The sequence below is a fragment of the Papaver somniferum genome, chromosome 6 (genome assembly GCF_003573695.1).
Source record: "Papaver somniferum cultivar HN1 chromosome 6, ASM357369v1, whole genome shotgun sequence".
Classification (NCBI taxonomy): domain Eukaryota; kingdom Viridiplantae; phylum Streptophyta; class Magnoliopsida; order Ranunculales; family Papaveraceae; genus Papaver; species Papaver somniferum.
The window spans coordinates 151,024,545-151,049,164 of record NC_039363.1 but is presented as its reverse complement, the minus strand read 5'-3'; the positions used below and the strand labels follow the sequence as shown (position 1 = coordinate 151,049,164).

At 39.9% G+C, this 24,620-nt stretch overlaps 1 pseudogene; it reads left to right on the top strand.

The window, feature by feature from the left end:
* The first annotated feature begins 13,641 nt into the window (after positions 1 to 13,641).
* LOC113290310 lies at positions 13,642 to 15,640 on the top strand (annotated as a pseudogene).
* The last annotated feature ends 8,980 nt before the right edge of the window (positions 15,641 to 24,620 follow it).

Sequence of the window (24,620 nt, the reverse complement as noted above, 5' to 3'; positions counted from 1 at the left end):
TTTTATCTGTTCAAAAACAGTGAACCTAGAAACTAGGTTTGAGAGAAACAGAGTTAGTGAAATCAAACCACCAATTACGGAAGAGGAGAAGCAATAGAAGAATGGGTCGAGACCATTGATTGATTTCAGAGATTAGGTAAAGGTCAATTTTAGATTTTTTAGTAAACCCTAATTTTACTGATTTGGGGATTTTAGTTTTTTTTTTTGGGCTATAACTATAAAAGGGTGTTAGGGGTTGTAAAATTGGGCATCTCTGGACTAGCCAGTAGAGAATTGAAACAAATTTATTTTGATGCAATTCCAATTTCAGTTCTTCTTATGCATTTAACAGTGAATGTGTGCATGTTGTTTTCAATTATCTCGAATGTTGAATGTTGCTTGAATTATCATACTCAATGAATGTTATTGCTAGTTACATGTTTAGCATGAGCTAAACTGCATTAGGATGAGGCTCAGATGAAGCCTAGTGCATTGTCAAATGGTGAATTGCTAGGATAGTTATCCTGATGTCTGTTTTGATTGAGCAATGGGAAGAGATTGATGCTCATAGTGCCTGTGATTGATTGTTCTGTCAAAAGACAGTCAATGCTAGGGGCAAACTAGTGAGCAAATTAGTTTTCCTCCCATTCTAGATGTATGCATAGGATTTTCAACTCAACCTAGGATCACATTGCTTGGCTAGGACACAAAGGTGGATTCTAAGCCCTTAGCTTAGCCACAATCCCTTTTACAGTCACTTAAATTCAGTTCTGTTTTGCTTCCTGTTCAGTTTATCTCCTTACCTGTTTTGCTTGTTTAATTTCTTGCAATTTGTAGTTGTTGTGCACTGAAATCAGTGCACAAACTCCCCCTGCCCTTGGCTTACAGCCTTGGTTCCCTGCTATTTTTATTTTATATCCTCTGCCATTTAATCTTTGATGTTTTTCCATCTTGTGTTAACTGCTTTGGTTTGTTAACTGTTTTGGTTCTTTGCATCTGCCATATTACCTTGCCTTGCTCACTGCCATAGTGCTTTGCACCCATTGATAGCTTAGGATAATTTCTTGTATGCTCCCACTCCCTGTGGACTGATCCCATTCTTACTTTCTATACTAAAACTTGACCTTGTATACTTGCAAGTCTTTTGTGTGTCGTTCCCAAGCACACCAAGTTTTTGGCGCCGCTGCCGGGGAGTGGTGCTTGCTGCTGCTGATTTCCTTTGCTGTCCTGACCTGCAATCATTGCAGCAAATCATTGCATACTTGCACCAGATCATTGCAGCATAACCTCTGCAATCGTTGCACTGCAATGATTGCAACTTCTGTTTAGCCTCTTCACTATCATTGCACACTGCTTGTGCAATCATTGCAGTTCTGCCTTGCTATCATTGCACTACAATGATTGCACTGTGATCATTGCACTGAGTTGTCTGAGCTTCTTCACTATCATTGCAGGTGCCACTGAGTTGCTGCAGAGCTGTGTTGCTGGCCACCTGAGCTGGGCTTCGCCAAACTTTGCAACTGGGCTTAGCCACCTGCTGCTGCTGAGCTCTGCCTTTTTCTGTTGCTGGGCTCGTGATCTTCTGCTCCTGGGCTTCGCAGCTGATCCTCCTGGGCTGGTGTTGCTGAACCAACTCCAACTGTTGCTGGGCTTGGGCGTGAGCTACTTAGGACGATCCTAAAGCCCAACTGGGCTGTGCAACTAAAAGGGGACCAAAAGCCTATTTTTGGGCTTCCCTCCAAAAATCAAGTAAGTCTAACCCATGAGTTAACCCACTTGGGCCTCATTTAAATTCAAATTCGGGCTTGTAATAATTAATTTAATTATTTATTTGGGATTGTAATAATTTTTTTTTCCTTTATTTTCTTTTTTTTTTTTTTTATTTGGGACTGTAATTATTTTTTGTCTTTATTTTTCTTTTTTTTTTTTTTTTTTTTCTTTATGGGCTTGTCTTAATTATTATTATTGTTTTTATTTTCTTTTATGGGTTGTGCTAATTTATGCTAGGTTTAGTTCAAAAAAAAAAAAAAAAAAATTCCAAAGCCCAATTTTAAACCAAAAACAAAATCCCTTATTAAAACCAAAACCCACTCAAAACCAAATCATCAAAACCCATTTTAAACCAAAATATTGGGCCTTTTTTGTGGTCCAAAATTGTTTCCGATTGCTCTGACTAAAATGTTAGTTAAGGTACCTACAAGGACATGATTGTGACCTATAGAGACCAAACAAACAGACTTGTTAGAATTAATCAAGAAGAACCTATCGAAATTCTGAGTTCTGAGGTAGACAGCCCAGATCAAACCGAAACAATGGGAGAACCCCGTACCCTCAAGGATTATATGTACCCAACTAGAGACAGTCAACCTTCTTGTATTGTGCTACCCGAGGATAATGGCCATTATGAGCTGAAATCGAGCACAATACATATGCTTCCTATTTTTAGAGGTGTTGAGAATGAAAACCCGTACCACCACGTGAGAGAATTCGAGGAAATTTGTGGAACTCTGCGTTTCACTCAAATGTCCGACGAAACCCTAAAGTTAAGGCTCTTTCCTTTCTCCCTGAAAGATAAGGCAAAGGCCTGGCTTTATTCTTTACAGCCTCAATCCATCATGACATGGGATGACCTCATAAAGGAGTTTTTCAAAAAGTTTTTCCCGAATCACAAGACTGCGACAATTCGTCAAAGTCTGAATAGCTTTGTGCAATTAGAGGGTGAGACCTTAGCTAGATACTTGGAGAGATTCAATGAATTATTGCTCCAATGTCCCCATCATGGTTTTGAAAAATGGAGACTTGTGCAAATTTTGTATGAAGGTCTAGATGTGTCCACCCGAACAACGGTTGAGTCGATGTGTAATGGTCTATTCGTAGACAAAACTGTTGATGCGTCTTGGGACTTCTTGATTGAAGTAGCTGAAAAGACGCAACAGTGGGAATCCATCCGTGAACCCAGAAAGACTACATCCGAAGCGAAGGCTTTTAGGATTGAAGCAGATTTCGAGGGAAGAGCAAACATGGCATTAATAGTTAGGAGATTAGAAGAGTTAGAACTACATAAAAATTCAAAACCTTCCACCACTACTCTCCGAGAACATGTCGCTTCGTCTGTATGTGCCGCTTGTAACGATCCCAACCATCAATTCCAAAATTGTCCCGATTTGCTTGCAGTCCAGGAATCTAGGCTTGAACAGGCACATGCCATGTTTCAAAAACAAGAACATAACCCCTATTCACAGACCTACAATCCAGGATGGAGAAACCACCCTAACTTTTCATGGTCAAAAGGACCCACTCAGGGAGGACCATCTCAACCCAATCAGAGCTATCAAAAAAATCAGGGATATCAGAACAATCAAGGTTATCAACACCCGAGAAACCCTCAACAACAATCATATCCTCAACACAATACCGACAAGAGATTATCCGCCCTAGAGGAAATGTTCCAGAGTCTGGTGCAAAGTCATAAAAGTCTTGATCAAAAGATGGGTCAAATCTGTGATTCCATAGGTGAGAGAGAAAAGGGTAAACTTCCGAGCCAACCCCAACAAAATCCAAGGAGTGTATTTCAAACAGGCTCTTCATCCTGCAAGGAAACCTCTCCAGATCAAGTCCATGCCATTACCACCCTCCGAAGTGGTAAAGTCATCGACAACAAAGTGGGCGAACCTAATGAATCTGATACAAATTTCACGCTGTCTCCACAACCCCAGAAAACCAAAGAATCTGAGCAAGTTGAAAAGCCTGATGGTAGGCCTTGAAAGGTGTATAGAAATGAAGCACAATAAAATGGTGGCCTACAGTAATACCGCAAGTGCACGGTCGTCGGTTGTAGCTCGTGCAAGTACGGGTCGATCCACAGAGATCGGGTGTGTTTTGGAGTGTTTAGCTAATTGGGTTCCTAGATTTGCTTTGGGCTTAGAAGCCTTTTGGCTTAAATTGGGCTTGAGTACTAATGGGTTTGTTCACAATAAAATGAACTGAGCTTGGGCTCAGTTATCTTTGAAGTGCAAATGGGCTTTGGTTCTGGAAACTGGTTTGAGCGTTGGGCTTAACAATTCACTTGTGAGTTGGGCTTAGTAGTGAACTAGGCTTTGGCCTTAACTGGGCTTCAGAGGCTTTTGGGAGTGAACTGAGCTTTGGGCTCAGTTGGTTGGGCCTTTAGCCTTTGGTTTCACTGAATTGGACTTGGGCTCAGGAGTGAAGTGAGCCTTGGAGCAGCAGCAGCAGGCAGAAAAAGGAAGCAGTACTGCAGCAGCAGCACAAGGCAAGGAGTGGCTTGGCAGCAGCAGCTGCAGAGGCTCAGATGCAGGAGGCAGCAGCAGGGGAAAGCAAACCAGCACAAGTGATGCAGCAGCAATTGCAGCAGTAGAAGAAAAAGGCAGCAATGCAGCAAGGGTTACAGCAGCAGTACTGCAGCTGCTCAAGCAGTGAAGAAAATGCAAAACAGAAAAGCAACAGAGTTGCAGGGCAGGGAAGAAACAACAAGGCAAAAGCAATACAAAACAAGAAAACAAAGCTAAACAGTTGAAGATGGAATTGTGGATGAGAATGAAGTAGATTATGGATGGGAACTAGGGTTTGAATTCACTCTAACTTCTACTATGTATTCTCCTATAGAAAGTTAAACACAACTATGGTATTCTTTCCAAAGCACTAATTGTCTTTCTACGGCACAACTAGTCAAAGGATTCTGAATTCAGCTTGAGTTGCAGCTTATCAACAGCTCATGAACCTAACTACAAAGTATACTTGGCATACATTGTGAAAGTGAGGTGATGATGAACTAAGTTCAAGTTTTTCCTAAACTTGTTTAGCCTTCTAAAGCAATATGATCAATGTACTACACAATAAGAAATTAGGGATTCATCAAGTCCCTAGCATGATGGTTTAGAACATGACAAACATTACACTAACATTACATGGCAGTGAGCATAACAGTGAACAACATGGTGAACTAACATGACAACAACAGTGAACAACATGGTGAACTAACAGTGAGCATTCATATAAACAGAGAATTAAAACCAAGAACAAGAACAAATGCAATTAAAAGTAAAAGTGCAACTAACAGGAACAATTAAAATGAATAGGAGCATCACACATTAAAACTTAACAGTGCAATTTAAAATTGGAATTAACCTAACCCAAATTGGGTGGAAACTTGGCTAGTCCAAGAACAAGTTTTAACATCCTACATCACTTCCCTTTTATACCCAAATTATCAAATTAGGGTTTACACCCATTTTCCCCAAAAATATTCAATAAACAGTACAATTAGGGTTTAACTTTTATTACCCAAAATCGAGGAATTGACTCTCTTATCTTCGACCCATTCCTCCTCTGATCTTCCTGCTCCCTCTCCTGTGTTCGATTGATGTCTAGAGCCTCATCTATTTTAGTGATTTCCAACCTAGGGTTTAGAATGGTGAGAAGTCACTAAAATAGATGGCTAGAGAGAATAAGGAACGGACTGGGGAGGTACTGATGATGTTGGTGAAGAAGTGATGGTGTTGCAGAGGTGAGGTGGTGGCTGGAAATGGTCGGGGAAGGTGGTGGCAGAGAGGTGGCTCTGCAAATGTCGGGTGAAGGAGATGAAGTTTTGGGGCGATGGGTTGTTTGGGTGGATAATAGGATTCGGTGTTAGGGTGTGAAGCGGGATCATCTAGTTCGATGTTTGGCGAGCTGAGCCGCTGGATATGGAGATGGTAGGTAGATCGGACGGCTAAGAGAGAAGCAGTTTAGCGACCGTTGGATGTGGAACACAACGAAGTCAACGGTGCTAGATTAGGTTAGGTGCTGTAGTGTTGGGCGGAATCATCGGGATTTGATGCACAGGCATAGGAGCGACCGTTGGATGACAAAATGGATCCAATCTGACGGCTCTCATGGAAATGGGTATGGATAAAGGAAATGGATTTGGGTAAGGGTTTTGGGCATTGGGTATGCCAAGCCCATATCTTCTTTAAGAACAATTCTTCCTTCTTGAGCCCATTCCTAGCTTTTTGGTCTTGTGCGCAACATTCTTCGCGGCTTCCTTGCGTAATTCCTCCCGGCTTTTCACTACTTTTCTGCTCTTTTTGCTCCGCAATTCATCCAGACTTTATTTATTACCTAAAAATGCAAAATTAATTAATAAAAATATTTATTCTTGAAAACAATGAAAATACAGAATATGGGATAAAATGTAGAATTAATGCACAAAAGATGAGTTAAATGCCAACAAAACAGGATAAATATATACAATATTTGGCACTCATCAAATACCCCCAAACCTGAATTTTACTTGTCCTCAAGTAAAACAAAACTAAGGAAATCCTAACTATACCACTGTCGCTGGTCTCTCGAATGCATTTAGCGTATGCACTAAGCCTTTTAAACCACTAAGTGTCCCTAGTGGACGAGTTGAAGTCTCGTGAAGGTTTACCAGAGGTGTGCCTACAAAACCTAAGGACAAAATATGAGCTCAGATTCCATCAAATGTGACATGTGCAAAACAGTTTAAGCTCACAGCAAAATGGAGATGTCAATCTAGCTATCGAAGGCACAATCCTAGCACTGATAACAAAAAAAGGACATGTGATAAGAGTGTAAAGTGTATCTACACATGTGTAAAGAAAGATCTGAAGTTATGACTACTAATCACCAAGAGATAGTTTCTCAGGCTAAGAACTGAGGTCGAAATCTAGCTAGCTGTCCGGACTTTACGAGAATTGTGAATGAGTTGGAGGTATTTCACAATTACTCGCGTTGTACATCAATGGCATACACCCTCCTTGCTTATTACAAAAAACAACAAAAGACTATTTACATGACTCTTATTTACATTGACTATTCTCTTTTTATTTTTGGAACAAGAGATGATGGAATTGAACAAATACTTGATATTTTTTTTTGTATTTTTCTGATATTTTTTTTTTTTTTTTTTTTTTGAAAGGAAACACTTTTGATACATAACAAAAGAAACAAAAGATTACATGACACTTTGCAAGAGGTAGCCCTTTTTGATGCACCCAGTTAAATTCGATGGTTGTCTTTCTTAATGTAACCTCCACCTTCTATCCCAACCAACCAAAGAACAAGCTAGTCAAGTTTCGTTCAGTATTCTAAAGTGATTGGCAATCGTAACTTCCTATCAAACACCTTGAAGATCGAGGCCATACATGTATTGGTAGATCGTGCGCGTGCAAATTTCTTATCACTATGTGAATTGTGCTAGAATCAGGGTGCCTAAATATCTAGACTAAGACTCCTAATAAAAATACATATTTGCACAAGAGTCAACATTTCAAGGTAAATGAGCTCCATTTTTTTTTATGATTTTTCATTTTTTAATTTTTTTGAATTTTGATTTTTCAATTTTTTTGGAATTTTTTAATTTTTTCAAAAAGAAGGAGTTCGTTTTCAATTATGGCAAATTATCGTGGTATCTACTCTATACCCCCAAACCTAAACTAAACATTGTCCTCAATGTTTCAAAATATGGAAAGAATTAAAATGCAACATATGGAAAGGGACATGCTGAGTAGAGTAAAAGGAGAGAGAATACCCGATTTCGGCGAAAGCAGAATTAAAACTCCGTTATTCAAGGCAAAAATCCAACATATTTCAGCCGAGATCATATTGGATTAGCAAAATATATACAAAAGGAACAAAAGGGTTTTTAAGAAATTTTATCTACTGGATTATATACAAAAAATTCACCATACACTAACAATCTAAAGAGTTGAGGATCAACCCAAAAGACGAAGTGTAGACATTTCAACAGCTTCACACAATAATAATAGGAAAGAAACGCAAGTGAAACTGTGAAACAAAATGAGCTACCCCCAAACCTGGATTTTACAGAAGATATAGTTTTGAAAACAAAATCGCGCAGTTTCGGGGGTTCATCATGCAAAAGGTCTAGCTCGAAATGAACTGTGCTAGGGACGGGCAAACATGCTAATTCCAACTGTGGTTCCTCAAATGTATTATATTTGGAAGCAAAATAGTCCAAGAGGACTTGGGAAGCACACAGTTCCAAACCTAGGTTAGGAATTTTCAGAAAAATTGGTTTTACAATATCGGTACAAACCAAATCTAGGTTGGGTGGAAGGCCAACAGATTGTGACTCATGTAGGAGAATAGGTGCGTCATTATTAATCAAATCAAAATCTCCTAAATCATCTACACATGTCACATCATGCTCACAATCATCAATCAGTTTAGCAAGTTCACACTCAGAATCATCAACATCATCAACAAATTTATTCTCATGCATCGGCAAATCAGGAGAAATATCACAATGTGACCTAGGTAGAGAATCAGACACATCAAATATATTTTCATGCATATTAGTGTCTACAGAAGATTCAACTATTCCTATGTCATGTTCATCTTCACAGAATAATTGTACGAATCCCATGTCAATATCAAAATCATATGAATTACAATGAGTATTAGAAAAAACAACATTCATGAAGGTCGAGGGCGAGAAGCCATATGTTATTGAACCAACAGGTTCCACAATATTTTCATGTTCTTCTAACATATCATCATAATCATCATAATCATCATCATGGTAGCATGCATATTGGTCCTCATTAAAGTGGTGGTGTCGTTAGTCATTCATGTTCCTCTAAATTAGGTTCATATTCAACATCATTTACATGAATGGGACTAGACACTTCATTAGGGACAACATACATTTCCTCATGAATTTCCTCCTTTTGTAGGTGAAGCAAAATCTGATCTAAATATGCCTGAATTCGTGATGTAGATCTATCGAAGTTTTGCTCACTAGTCTGAAAGCTTCTGTGGTGGAGTCTAAATTCATGGGAGTACAAAATTCTTCATGTTCAAATTGTGGTGATTGGTACATGTGTGCATGGTCATTAGGGTTACAAAAATTGATCGCAACCCTCAAAGGATTGATTATGGTCCCAATGACTACCATTCTCACAATTCATGGACATTTCATACATTGGATTTTCTCTGATGGCCTAAAATTATGCAAAATATGACAATGCTCAACAGGGTGGTCTAAACTACCACATGCGGGACATGCATAGATTTCAGGTTGCCTAAGAAAATTAGATGTGACAGATTCCTCATGTGATTGCATTTCTAAAGCTGCGATTCGAGCTTCTAATTGATCCATCAGAGATGATTGTGTGAGTGAGGCACTAGCAAAATGTTCATTTTCACGTTGCGATAAATGATGCATGTATGAATAGTCATTAGGGTTCATGTATTGCGGCTCGGGACTTTGAAAATGTCCATAATAATTCCTATAACTATTGACATCATGGTCTGTGGGAGGTTCATAACGTGAAGTTTGTCCATACGCAAGTTCTCTAAGGGATTCGTTGTATTCCCCAACAGTAGAAAAAGATCTATACATGATTGGGCTCTAAGCTCAAAATTTGGTTTTTAAGGGATTGGACTTTTTGGAAAAATTTGGTTTTGTTGGGAAAAATTTGGTTTTGGCGGGAGACATTTGGTTTTAATGGGAAAAAGAAAAATTTTGGTTTTTAATGTGGGAGCAGAATAAAATTTGGTTTTTAAAATCTGGGAGCAAGTAAATTTTTTTTTTATTTTTTTTTTTTTTTTTTATAATAAAAGAAGAAAATAAAAATTTGGTTTTTGAAATGGGAGCAAGATTTTTTTTTTTTTTTTTTTTTTTTTTAAAAAGAAAATAAAATTAAGAAAATAAAATTTGGTTTTTTTGAAATGGGAGCAATCCCACTGTGCAAGCCTCTAATGAAATGGAAGGGAGGCTGCGGTCCACAATCGGTTATCAGCTGGGTTTAAACCCAGAGTCCAAAATACAAGTCCAATGGAAAAAATTTAAACAAGCCCACACAGAATAAATACAAGCCCACAAATTAAACACAAAGCCCAAAAATAAATTATTACAAACCCAAAATAGAAAAATAAAAAGCCCAAAAAAATTGGGTTAATTATTACAAGCCCACAATTAAAAAATTTGGAAGCCCACAGGTTGGGTTCTCTCAATTGAATGGGTTTAGGCTTACCTTTGTAGCACAGCCCAGCTGCTCTGATATTGTTGCAAAAACCCAGTTGGGTTTTGGTTCTTTTCCTTAGTGGCGTCCCAGCAGAGGAAAAACAGGTTCAGAATCAGCAGGTCCAACAGCAAATGAAATGAAGCAGATGCAAATGCAAATGCTATGAAATGAAATACAAAATAGCTAAGAAAAACACAGATAAAACACAGCACCAATCCCCGGCAGCGGCGCCAAAAACTTGGCAGGTCCGGACTAGTGTGTAAAATTATGCGATGAAAACGGGTTTGAATTCAAAGCTAAACAGTTGAAGATGGAATTGTGGATGAGAATGAAGTAGATTATGGATGGGAACTAGGGTTTGAATTCACTCTAACTTCTACTATGTATTCTCCTATAGAAAGTTAAACACAACTATGGTATTCTTTCCAAAGCACTAATTGTCTTTCTACGGCACAACTAGTCAAAGGATTCTGAATTCAGCTTGAGTTGCAGCTTATCAACAGCTCATGAACCTAACTACAAAGTATACTTGGCATACATTGTGAAAGTGAGGTGATGATGAACTAAGTTCAAGTTTTTCCTAAACTTGTTTAGCCTTCTAAAGCAATATGATCAATGTACTACACAATAAGAAATTAGGGATTCATCAAGTCCCTAGCATGATGGTTTAGAACATGACAAACATTACACTAACATTACATGGCAGTGAGCATAACAGTGAACAACATGGTGAACTAACATGACAACAACAGTGAACAACATGGTGAACTAACAGTGAGCATTCATATAAACAGAGAATTAAAACCAAGAACAAGAACAAATGCAATTAAAAGTAAAAGTGCAACTAACAGGAACAATTAAAATGAATAGGAGCATCACACATTAAAACTTAACAGTGCAATTTAAAATTGGAATTAACCTAACCCAAATTGGGTGGAAACTTGGCTAGTCCAAGAACAAGTTTTAACATCCTACATCACTTCCCTTTTATACCCAAATTATCAAATTAGGGTTTACACCCATTTTCCCCAAAAATATTCAATAAACAGTACAATTAGGGTTTAACTTTTATTACCCAAAATCGAGGAATTGACTCTCTTATCTTCGACCCATTCCTCCTCTGATCTTCCTGCTCCCTCTCCTGTGTTCGATTGATGTCTAGAGCCTCATCTATTTTAGTGATTTCCAACCTAGGGTTTAGAATGGTGAGAAGTCACTAAAATAGATGGCTAGAGAGATAAAGGAACGGACTGGGGAGGTACTGATGATGTTGGTGAAGAAGTGATGGTGTTGCATAGGTGAGGTGGTGGCTGGAAATGGTCGGGGAAGGTGGTGGCAGAGAGGTGGCTCTGCAAATGTCGGGTGAAGGAGATGAAGTTTTGGGGCGATGGGTTGTTTGGGTGGATAATAGGATTCGGTGTTAGGGTGTGAAGCGGGATCATCTAGTTCGATGTTTGGCGAGCTGAGCCGCTGGATATGGAGATGGTAGGTAGATCGGACGGCTAAGAGAGAAGCAGTTTATAGCGACCGTTGGATGTGGAACACAACGAAGTCAACGGTGCTAGATTAGGTTAGGTGCTGTAGTGTTGGGCGGAATCATCGGGATTTGATGCACAGGCATAGGAGCGACCGTTGGATGACAAAATGGATCCAATCTGACGGCTCTCATGGAAATGGGTATGGATAAAGGAAATGGATTTGGGTAAGGGTTTTGGGCATTGGGTATGCCAAGCCCATATCTTCTTTAAGAACAATTCTTCCTTCTTGAGCCCATTCCTAGCTTTTTGGTCTTGTGCGCAACATTCTTCGCGGCTTCCTTGCGTAATTCCTCCCGGCTTTTCACTACTTTTCTGCTCTTTTTGCTCCGCAATTCATCCAGACTTTATTTATTACCTAAAAATGCAAAATTAATTAATAAAAATATTTATTCTTGAAAACAATGAAAATACAGAATATGGGATAAAATGTAGAATTAATGCACAAAAGATGAGTTAAATGCCAACAAAACAGGATAAATATATACAATATTTGGCACTCATCACCTGACAATTCTACCGCTATGAATGTCCCTTTGCCAACTCATTCTCCTGTTGCCCCATTTCCTCAGAGATTGATCTATCAACAGAAAAGTACCCATTACAATGAGATGTTAGATCTGTTCAAGAGAGTCAACATCAACATTCCTTTTCTTGAAGCAATCAAGCAAATACCTGCTTATGCCAAATTCCTCAAAGACTTGTGTACTCAAAAGCGCAAGCTCAATGTGCACAAACGTGCTTTCTTAGCTGAGCAGGTGAGTTCCATCATTCTGAACAAAACTCCACCCAAGTTTAGGGATCCAGGATGTCCAAAAATTTCTTGCACTATAGGAGAACACACGGTCAATAAAGCGTTATTAGACCTAGGTGCAAGTGTTAACCTACTGCCATATTCTGTTTATGAGCAGTTAGGTCTTGGGGAGTTGAAGCCAACATCTATCACTCTACAACTGGCAGACCGATCTGTCAAGATTCCTCGTGGAATGGTCGAAGACGTTTTGATCAAGGTTGACAAATTCTATTTTCCCGTAGACTTCATTGTCTTAGACACTCAACCTGTACAAAACCCAGACTGTCACATTCCTGTCATCTTAGGACGTCCTTTCTTGGCTACATCCAACGCAATCATTAATTGTCGTAATGGAGTGTTGAAACTGTCTTTTGGCAACATGACGGTATAATTGAATGTGTTCGATATTAGTCAACAACCTGTGAATCTTGATGATGATGATGTGCATGAAGTTAATATGATTGAAGGATTAATACAAGATTCATTGACTAACATTCTATCTGTCGACCCCTTTCAAGCATGTATGGAGAACTTTAACTCAGATTCCTATGATGATGCATACTGTAGTGACGTCCTATCTCTGCTCGAATCTGTACCTCAAATGGACGTCACTGAAAGGAAATATGAAGTGGAACCACCCTTACTCTCTGATTCCAAGCTCATTCCATCCATTGTTGAGCCACCCAAGCTTGAATTGAAAACATTGCCTAGTACGTTGAAGTACGCATTCCTAGGTTCTTCTGATACTTTACCTGTCATTATTTCATCATGTTTAGACACGGAACAGGAAAGTAAGCTTTTAGAAGTACTTAAGGAACACAAAGAGGCCTTAGGATGGACCATCTCAGATCTCAAAGGAATTAGTCCCACCATTTGCATGCACCACATTAACCTTGAAGAGAATGCCAAACCATCGAGGGAAATGCAAAGGAGACTTAATCCTAACATGAGAGATGTAGTCAAAGGAGAGATCCTGAAACTACTTGATGCGGGTATCATATACCCAATACCTGATAGCAAATGGGTTAGTCCCATTCAAGTTGTGCCTAAGAAGTCAGGCATTACTGTAGTTCAGAACGACAAGAATGAATTAGTCCCTACTCGTACAACCACAGGATGGCGAGTATGCATCGACTACAGGAAGTTGAACACAGTAACAAGGAAGGATCACTTCCCGCTCCCTTTCATTGACCAAATGCTAGAACGTGTGTCTGGACACAGTCACTACTGTTTTCTAGATGGCTTTTCCGGTTATAACCAAATTCACATTGCTCCGGAAGATCAGGAAAAAACTACATTCACGTGTCCATTTGGGACGTTTGCTTATAGACGTATGCCCTTCGGGTTGTGTAATGCACCTGCTACTTTTCAGCGTTGCATGATGAGCATTTTTTCTGACATGATAGATAGTTTTCTCGAGATCTTTATGGATGATTTCTCTGTTTTTGGTTCCTCGTTTGACGAATGTTTGAAGCATCTTGCCCTCGTGATATCCAGATGTAAAGAAAAAACCTTGTTCTAAATTGGGAAAAATGCCATTTTATGGTGAATTCAGGAATAGTTCTAGGACACATCATCTCAGAAAAAGGAATTGAAGTGGATAAAGCTAAAGTTGACCTCATTCAACATCTACCACAACCTCGCTCTGTGAAGGAGATCAGATCATTTCTAGGTCATGCTGGTTTTTACCGGCGATTCATCAAAGATTTCAGCAAAATCTCCAGACCTCTGTGCAGTCTTCTCTCCAAAGATGTTGCCTTCAATTTCGATGCTGCTTGTGTGAAGGCATGGGAGGAATTAAAAACCCTTCTCACCACCGCTCCTATAGTCCGACCACCCGATTGGAAGCTTCCGTTCGAACTTATGTGTGATGCCTCTGATTATGCTGTTGGTGCTGTTTTAGGACAGCGAGTTGATAGACTACCATATGTGATATACTATGCTAGCAAAACCCTTAATGATGCCCAACTCAATTATTCAACTACCGAGAAGGAATTGCTTGCCGTCGTTTTCGCATTAGACAAGTTTAGATCTTATCTGATAGGGTCTAAGATCATCATATACACAGACCATGCGGCTTTGAAGTATCTTCTTTCCAAGAAGGATGCTAAAGCTCGCCTTATTCGATGGATACTATTATTACAGGAATTCGATCTCGAAATCCGTGATAAGAAAGGTTGTGAGAATGTGGTTGCTGATCATTTGTCTAGATTACTTTAGAGTCTATTGATGAATTTGAGCTGATTAGAGAATCATTCCCAGATGAACAGCTGATGTCTATCTCAGACCTTCCTTGGTTTGCTGATATTGTTAACTACCTCGCTACAGGTAGGATGCCCTCACGTTGGTCGAGACAAGACCGCTCTAAATTCCTGGCTGAAGTTAAACATTTCCTTTGGGATGACCCATATTTTTAAGTACTGCCCAGACCAAATCATTAGGAAATGTGTCCCCAACACCGAACAGAAAGATGTGATATCTTTCTGTCATGACCAAGCCTGTGGAGGCCATTTCAGTGCCAAGAAAACCGCTGCAAAGATCTTGCAGTGTGGGTTCTATTGGCCATCGTTGTTCAAGGACTGCCATGATTACTGTGTTGCCTGTGAACGTTGTCAGAAGCTGGGAAGCATTTCAAGGAGAAACATGATGCCATTGAATCCTATTCTGATTGTTGAGATTTTTGATGTTTGGGGGATCGACTTCATGGGTCCATTTCCCATGTCTGACAGCAAGTTGTACATCTTAGTCGCCGTTGACTACGTCTCCAAGTGGGTAGAAGCCATCGCAACCAGAACAAATGACCACAAGGTGGTACTTTCCTTTTTAAAGGAAAACATATTTTCACGTTTTGGTACCCCGAGAGCTATCATCAGTGACGGTGGCTCACATTTCTGCAATAGGCACTTCGAGTTTTTAGTACGCAAGTATGGAATAACTCACAAGGTTGCTACTCCGTACCACCCTCAGACCAGTGGACAAGTGGAAGTGTCTAATAGGGAAATCAAGCACATTCTAGAAAAGACGGTTAACCCGTCTAGGAAAGATTGGTCAATAAGATTGAATGATGCTTTGTGGGCCTATAGAACAGCGTATAAGACACCAATTGGCATGTCCCCCTATCGTTAGTGTATGGAAAGCCGTGCCATCTTCCTGTGGAGTTAGAACATCGAGCTTATTGGGCAATCAAGCAACTGAACTTTTCTCTGGACGAAGCTGGAATTCAACGGAAACTTCAACTCAACGAGTTGGAAGAATTGAGAAATGAGGCTTATGACAGTGCCAGGTTATATAAGCAGAAGATGAAGATATTTCATGACAAGCGTATTCTACGCAAATCCTTCACTCCTGGTCAGAAAGTCTTGCTGTATGACTCCCGGTTACATCTTTTTCCAGGAAAACTGCGTTCCAGATGGAAGGGACCGTACCTAGTACGCACAGTTTTCCCTCATGGAGCTGTAGAGCTTGAAGATGTCTCCAACAAGAACATTTTCAAAGTCAACGGGCAGAGATTAAAACCATTCCTTGAACCATTCCCACCCGACACTGAAACAACCAACCTGGAGGACCCAGTCTATGTGGACTAAGCTGGTCCACCCTTGTACATAAGTAGCTGCGTTTTCTTCCCCATTGAAAACCAAAAAGCCTTTTTCCCTAAAAAACCAAAAAGTTTTCACTCCCGACAAAACCAAATTTTTCCCAAAAAGTCCAATCCCATTAAAAACCAAATTTTCTTGTAGATAATGTGTTAGTTAAATTTCCTTTTGTATATATTTTGTGCTCATCCATTGTGACTCCGAATATGTTGGAGTTTTGCCTTGGATAACGGAGTTTTAATTCTGCTTTCGCCGAAATCGGGTATTCTCTCTCCTTTTACTCTACTCAGCATGTCCCTTTCCATATGTTGTATTTTAATTCTTTCCATATTTTTAAACATTGAGGACAATGTTTAGTTCAGGTTTGGGGGTATAGAGTAGATACCACGATAATATGCCATAATTGAAAACAAAACTCCATCTTTTTGAAAAAATTGAAAAATTCCAAAAAAATTGAAAAATCAAAATAAAAAAATTAAAAATTGAAAAAACAAAACATAAAAATCGAGCTCATTTACCTTGAAATGTTGACTCTTGTGCAAATATGTAATTATTAGGAGTCTTAGTCTAGATATTTAGGCACCCTGATTCTAGCACAATTCACATAGTGATAAGAAACTTGCACGCGCACGATCTACCAATACATGTATAGCCTCGATCTTCAAGGTGTTCTATCGGAAGTTTTAGTTGCCAATCACTTTAGAATACTGAACGAAACTTGACTAGCTTGTTCTTTGGTTGGTTGGGATAGAAGGTGGAGGTTACATTAAGAAAAACAACCATCGAATTTAACTGGGTGCATCAAAAAGGGCTACCTCTTGCAAAGTGTCATGTAATTTTTGTTTCTTTTGTATGTATCAAAAGTGTTTCCTCAAAAAAAAAAAAAAAAAAAACGATGTATATTCAGAAAAAAATATCAGAAAAATACAAAAAAATCAAGTATTTATCAATTCCATCATCTCTTGTTCCAAAAATAAAAGGAGTAGTCAATGTAAATAAGAGTCATGTAAATAGTCATTTTGTTGTTTCATTGTAATAAGCAAGGAGGGTGTATGCCATTGATGTACAACGCGAGTAATTGTGAAATACCTCCAACTCATTCACAATTCTCGTAAAGTCCGGACAGCTAGCTAGATTTCGACCTTGGTTCTTAGCCTGAGAAACTATCTCTTGGTGATTAGTAGTCATAACATCCGATCTTTCTTTACACATGTGTAGATACACTTTACACTCTTATCACATGTCTTTATTTGTTATCAGTGCTAGGATTGTGCCTTTAGCTAGATTGACATCTCCATTTTGCTGTGAGCTTAAACTGTCTTGCACATGTCACATTTGATGGAATATGAGCTTATATTTTGACCTAGAACTTTGTAGGTACGTTCTAAGCAAACCTTCACGAGACTTCACTCGTCCACTAGGGACACTTAGTGGTTTAAAAGGCTTAGTGCATATGCTAAATGCATTCGAGAGACCAGCGACAGTGGTATAGGTAGGATTTCCTTAGTTTTGTTTTACTTGAGGACAAGTAAAATTCAGGTTTGGGGGTATTTGATGAGTGCTAAAAAGTGCATATTTCTATATATTTTTCTTGGCATTTAACTCATCTTTTGTGCATTAATTCTACATTTTATCCCATATTCTGTATTTTCATTGTTTTCAAGAATAAATATTTTTATTAATTAATTTTGTATTTTTAGGTACCAAATAAAGACTAGATGAGTTGCGGAGCCAAAAGAGCAAAGACACGGGAGAAAGCCGGTGGAATCTCTAGCGGAAAAGAAGTGAAGAATGTGTTATGGAAGACTCAAGGATAAAAATGGGCTTAAAAAGGAAGAAATTGTTCTTAAAGAAGAAGTGGGCTCAAGATTACCTAAGCCCAAATCCAATTCCTAAGCCCAAATCCATATCCTAAACCCAAAATTCAATACCCAAACCCGTTTTCCTTCTTAACCGTAAGATTGGATCCATTCCATCATCCAACGGTCGCTGCGTCATCATGCATCAGATTTCGATGCACCTTACCAACACTACAGCACCTAACTCCATCTTGAGCCGTTAGTTTCGTTGTATTTTTGCATCCAACGGTCGCTCATAATCTGTCTCCATCTCGCCGTTAGATCCGTTTCAGAAGTTATCATCCCACGGATTCCCTTCGCGAAACATCAAGATTTGATGAGCCCGCTCAACACCCAAACAACCAAATACCTATACCCGCAAAACAAACACACCCTTCTTCCCAAAACCATCGACTCCATCTTCTCCATTCCTCTACAACGACCATCACCTCCACCATGTCCGCTCAACCACCTCCATCACTGTACCCCATCAATCAGCCACCCCCTCCATCACTAAAGGACACCACCATGATACTCTCTAGCTCCTTCTCTCTCAACCCTTTTATCTGTTCAAAAACAGTGAACCTAGAAACTAGGTTTGAGAGAAACAGAGTTAGTGAAATCAAACCACCAATTACGGAAGAGGAGAAGCAATAGAAGAATGGGTCGAGACCATTGATTGATTTCAGAGATTAGGTAAAGGTCAATTTTAGATTTTTTAGTAAACCCTAATTTTACTGATTTGGGGATTTTAGTTTTTTTTTTGGGCTGTAACTATAAAAGGGTGTTAGGGGTTGTAAAATTGGGCATCTCTGGACTAGCCAGTAGAGAATTGAAACAAATTTATTTTGATGCAGTTCCAATTTCAGTTCTTCTTATGCATTTAACAGTGAATGTGTGCATGTTGTTTTCAATTATCTCGAATGTTGAATGTTGCTTGAATTATCATACTCAATGAATGTTATTGCTAGTTACATGTTTAGCATGAGCTAAACTGCATTAGGATGAGGCTCAGATGAAGCCTAGTGCATTGTCAAATGGTGAATTGCTAGGATAGTTATCCTGATGTCTGTTTTGATTGAGCAATGGGAAGAGATTGATGCTCATAGTGCCTGTGATTGATTGTTCTGTCAAAAGACAGTCAATGCTAGGGGCAAACTAGTGAGCAAATTAGTTTTCCTCCCATTCTAGATGTATGCATAGGATTTTCAACTCAACCTAGGATCACATTGCTTGGCTAGGACACAAAGGTGGATTCTAAGCCCTTAGCTTAGCCACAATCCCTTTTACAGTCACTTAAATTCAGTTCTGTTTTGCTTCCTGTTCAGTTTATCTCCTTACCTGTTTTGCTTGTTTAATTTCTTGCAATTTGTAGCTGTTGTGCATTGAAATCAGTGCACAAACTCCCCCTGCCCTTGGCTTACAGCCTTGGTTCCCTGCTATTTTTATTTTATATCCTCTGCCATTTAATCTTTGTTGTTTTGCCATCTTGTGTTAACTTCTTTGGTTTGTTAACTGTTTTGGTTCTTTGCATCTGCCATATTACCTTGCCTTGCTCACTGCCATAGTGCTTTGCACCCATTGATAGCTTAGGATAATTTCTTGTATGCTCCCACTCCCTGTGGACTGATCCCATTCTTACTTTCTATACTAAAACTTGACCTTGTATACTTGCAAGTCTTTTGTGTGTCGTTCCCAAGCACACCATTGAACTATATGGTGGAGTTGACCAGACTTCTGGGAGCAGAAATGGCGGAACATCTAATCCCTACTACCAGTGATGCCCCTCAAACCAACAGTTTCACTACTTACGAGAATCCAGTGGATCAGGAAATCACACATTTGATTGAAAATCTATGTGAACTCCTGCACTTATCAAGGGATCAACGAATAGAACACGTTCGCTACACTCAACCAAATATCATCAGACGTGGAACTAACTCCGTCATGCCTAGCAGTTGAAGAAACATCCATGATGTCTGAGCATTCGATCAACAATATCACGTTCATAGAAGAAGACTGCATGGAAGATGAAGGGCATAATCGAGCCTTGTACGTGACCGGTTTTATCAAAGACTCCGAATTCAAGAGAGCTCTTGTCGATACGGGCACTTCCACAAATATTATTACTATGAAGACTCTCAAAGCGGTCAAGTTCCCACAGAGTAAAATTGTTCGCCATCCCATCTTAATGACAGGTTTTGAAGGAAGCCAGATCCATACATATGGATATGCTTACATAGACTTGAAGGTGGGGCTCATTCAATCGAAGGCCAAATTCCACGTGATCGAACAAGATCCTTACTATCACATGATACTCAGACGACCGTGGCTCCATGACAATAAAGTGGTTCCTTCGATATACCATCAGTGCATGAAAGCTCTACTCAACAACAAAATTGTTCGTATTGCGGCTTCATCATCCTCTTATGCTCCGGACTACGATGCTGAGTTCCTTGAGTCTCAAAAGGATATCCCCGAACCTCCATGCAAGATTTACAATACTCCACTCCTGAGCTGGGAATCCATTGAAAAATTTCTTACAAACCAACGTCTTCAGGTGCTAAGCTGATCAAGTCATTAGCTGCACCAGTCAAGCGCCGTAAAGATCAGGCCACAACGCCGGGATCCAATTTCATAATCAGTCACGATGCAGAGGGGAGAGTCACATACCGCCAGCGCAAAGATTAGCAATTAGAAGGGGAGAACGATGAAAAGTCTCCTCGTCCTGAAGAATCATGTCAGAGTGAACAATCACCTGATGAAGAGATTCAAGATGCTCCACGACAATTGCAAGATGGCACTTACTCCACTACGGATGACCTCAAAACGATCAACATCCGGACGAAGGATGATCCAATACCAATCTTAATTAGTTCCACACTATCACCAGAAGAGCGCGCGGGACTGATAAGTATGTTAAAAGAATATCATGATATCTTTGCTTGGACATACGAGAAGATGCCTGGTCTCGACGAAAAACTGGTCACTCATCATTTGCATATCACTCCTGGCTCCAAAGCTGTCAAGCGGTCGCCTAGGCAGTTCAGACACGAAATTAAGGAGCAAATCAAGTTCGAAATTCAGAAACTACTGGCAGCAGGGTTTATCAAACCCATTCAGCATCCGAAATGGCTGGCGAATGTTGTTCCTGTCAAGAAGAAAAAATGGTCAAATCAGATGCTGTGTTGATTTCAGGAATCTGAACAAATGTTGTCCGAAGGATGATTTTCCCCTACCCAACATTGATATGGTCGTTGATGAGACCAGTGGTCACGGTATGTTCTCATTCATAGATGGTTACAGCGGATACAACCAGATTAAGATGTACGAACATGACGCCAACAAGACCGCCTTCCGTACTCCTATTGGAAACTTTTACTATATTGTGATGCCCTTTGGATTGAAGAATGCCGGTGCTACCTATCAGCGAGCCATGACTGCCATATTTCATGACATGATGCACAAGCAAGTGGATGCATACGTTGATGATGTGGTGGTGAAGTCGAAGACTCGATCATCCCACCTTGAAGTTCTGAGACAAGTTTTTGAAAGATGTAGAAAATACAAATTAAAGATGAATCCTTTAAAGTATGCTTTTGGTGTTTCCTTCGGAAAGTTTCTAGGGTTCCTGGTCATAGAAGAAGGAATCAAAGTCGATCCAGACAAGACGAAAGCTATCACCACCATGCCTCCTCCACGCACTGTGAAGAAACTCCAGAGTTTTATGGGCAAGGTAAACTATATTCAACGCTCTATTCCTGGATTGGCTCAACTCATTACTTCGTTCACCCCTCTACTGAAGAAAGGAGCAAGTTTTACATGGACAGCCGTCCAACAAGAAGCATTCCAGAAAATACAGCAGATACTATTATCACCTACTGTCATGAAATATCTGGTGCAAGGACGACCACTGATAATTTACACAGCTTCCAGCGATATCACTATCGGAGAACTTCTTGCTCAAGAGACGAAGAAGGTATCGAACTAACGATCTACTACTTTAGCCGTACAATAAGAGACGCTCAACTCCGATACCCAAAATCCGAGAGAGCATGTCTAGCATTGGTGCATGCAATCCAGAAATTCAGGCACTACTTGCTATCCAACAGATTCGTGCTTGTTTCCAAAGCCGATCCTATAAATTTTTTACTATCAAAGCCAACCTTGATGGGAAGACCAGCAAAGTGGCTACTTCAGATGTCAGAATTTGACATAGCTTGTGTACCACCCAAAGCAATCAAAAGTAAAGCTTTTGCAGACTTGCTCGCTGCTTTTCCAGAGGAAGATGCAACAATGTTACATGAAGATGTGCCCGGTGGATTTCCATAGGTCTTAATTATCAAATAAGAAACGTGGCTCTTATACTTTGACGGATCCGCCACCCCTAGAAACGACACTGGAGGAGCGAGCGTGGTGCTAGTATCTCCATCTGGAGAAGTCTTCTCACACTGTTCAAGCTGGATTTCCATTGTACCAACAATTCAGCGTAATATGAAGCTTTCTTACTAGGTTTGTCTCTGGCCAGGAAAGCGGGAGCAACACACCTTGAGATAAGAGGAGATTCAAAACTACAGGTCAATTAAATGAATGGAACATACTCTCTGAAAGAAATCACGCTCGCCCCATTCAGACCTGAAGTTCAGCGGATATTAAATCATTTTGCTGATGCAATGATCATCCACACTGGAAGGACCAACAACGGCCAAGTTGACTGCCTAGCGACTCTCGCTTCCAAGCTGCAATTCGAAGGAGCAGAGAAAACCATCACGGTGCAAAGGCGATTTGTTTCTTCTACTGGATTGCTCAAGTCGAAGATATTCAAACAAACGATTGGTGAGCCCCTACTATCCATGAACTGAGCATTTCTCTTTCAGAGGGGAAGTCAGTCTCAAGGAATTAAAGAATTATTTCTTGATTCATGGGGCGTTATACTACCGAAATCCTGATGGGTCTTTATCACGATGCCTTGGAAACGACGAAGCAGGTGAACAACTCAGACGCATACATGAGAAATCTATGGATAGACGTTGGTAGTAACACTTTACAGAAAGCTTCAAAGGATGGGATACTACTGGCCTTCCATGGAGGCTCAATCGATAAATATACAAATATCTTGTCCCAATTTCCAGACGCCTCCTCATCACTTAGAATATTTGACAGTCCATCACACCGGGGACTGGAGGGAGCCTTACATCAAGTACCTGCGGGACAATGAACTTCCGCTGGAGAAAAAGGAGACAATCAAACTCATTCAGAGAGCCAAAAGATTTGTTTTCCTTGATGGAATCTTATACCGTAAAAGCTTTGGTGGGAATTTACTGAGATACTTAGTTGAGCATGAAATCCCAATGATTTTAAAAGAAATGCATGATGGAGAACATCAAGGAAAAAGGAAATTATTTCTCCAGATTCATGAGAAATATTATTGGCCAACCATGGAAGACGACGCAGATGCGCACGTTCAGAGGTGTCATCAATGCCAAGTCCATGGTAATCTCATCCACACTCCTTGTCTCCCGTTGAATTCAGTGAATAGTCCATGGCCTTTCTATAGCTGGGGACTAGATATCATAGGGAAAATCAATCCAGCTTTTTCGAAGTAGCATGAGTACATCATCACTGCAACTGAGTATTTTACCAAGTAGGTTGAAGTTATCCCTCTCCGAAGCATCACTGGAGTCACGATCGCAGCCTTCATCAAGGAACACATAATATGCAGGTTCGGTGTTCCTAAACACATTATCACTGATAATGGAACTCCTTTCGCCAAAAAACACGTGACAGAATTGCTCGAGGAGTATGACATCAAACAAGTTTTCTCCACGCCATACTATCCCCAGGGAAACGGACAAGCAGAGAGTACCAACAAGACTTTGATCTGAATTCTCAGCCGAACAATTCATGATAATCCTCGAACGTGGAATGAAAAATTGCATATGGCTTTATGGGCCTACCAGACCGCACCAAGGATTTCGATCGGAACTTCACCATACTCTCTCGTCTATGGAGCTGACGCCATACTCCCAGCGGAAATCAAGATTCCTTCAGCAAGGATCGCCACATCCAGTGGAGTACAGTGGGATGAAGCAGAAATGTCCAACTCAAGGATCGCCGAACTGGACATGCTTGAGTCAAGGAGAGCTAAGGTAGAAAAATACGTGGAAGCATACAAACAAAGGATTCCAGAGATTACAACAAAATGGTAAGACCTCGAACATTCCAAGTAGGATATTTGGTGCCAAATACAGCAAAACACATACAACAAGATATGTCTGCTCCTAAGTTTTCTCCGAAATGGGAAGGACCGTATGTAATCATCAAGGAAGTATCCAGTGGATATTACAAGATCTTAGCTATTGACGGAGAAGTGGAAAGAAATATCATCAATGGTAAATGTCTCAAAGAATATTATGCCTGATCCATAGAAAACCCTTACCTTTTCATCATTTCAAGCATTTCTCAAAATGTAATTTATATTTCTCCGAAGAGTATGCAAAATGCTCCTTTGTTCATTAAACATTTCATAAATGAGCAAAAAATTCTTTCATACCATGATCAATTATTTTACCTAAAGAAAATCCTAAACCTATTCGAAAACAATAATCATAAATGCTCACTCAGAGTAAACCATCCAGCAGAGAGTAATTTTTATAGACAGCCATGTCAAGCTTCTTTTGAAAGTTTTGGGTCTTTACCTTCAAGTCCTGGACAACTTTCTCAACTCTTGACGACTCCAAGGAGAGTGCCTTCTCCTCTTCCAAGAAAGCAGTTGTGGTAGAAATTGCATCAGCAGCAGCCGCTGCCCTGTCAATTTTGATCATCTCGAGCCGATGGAGGAGTCAACTCACGTTGAACCGCAAGGTCTC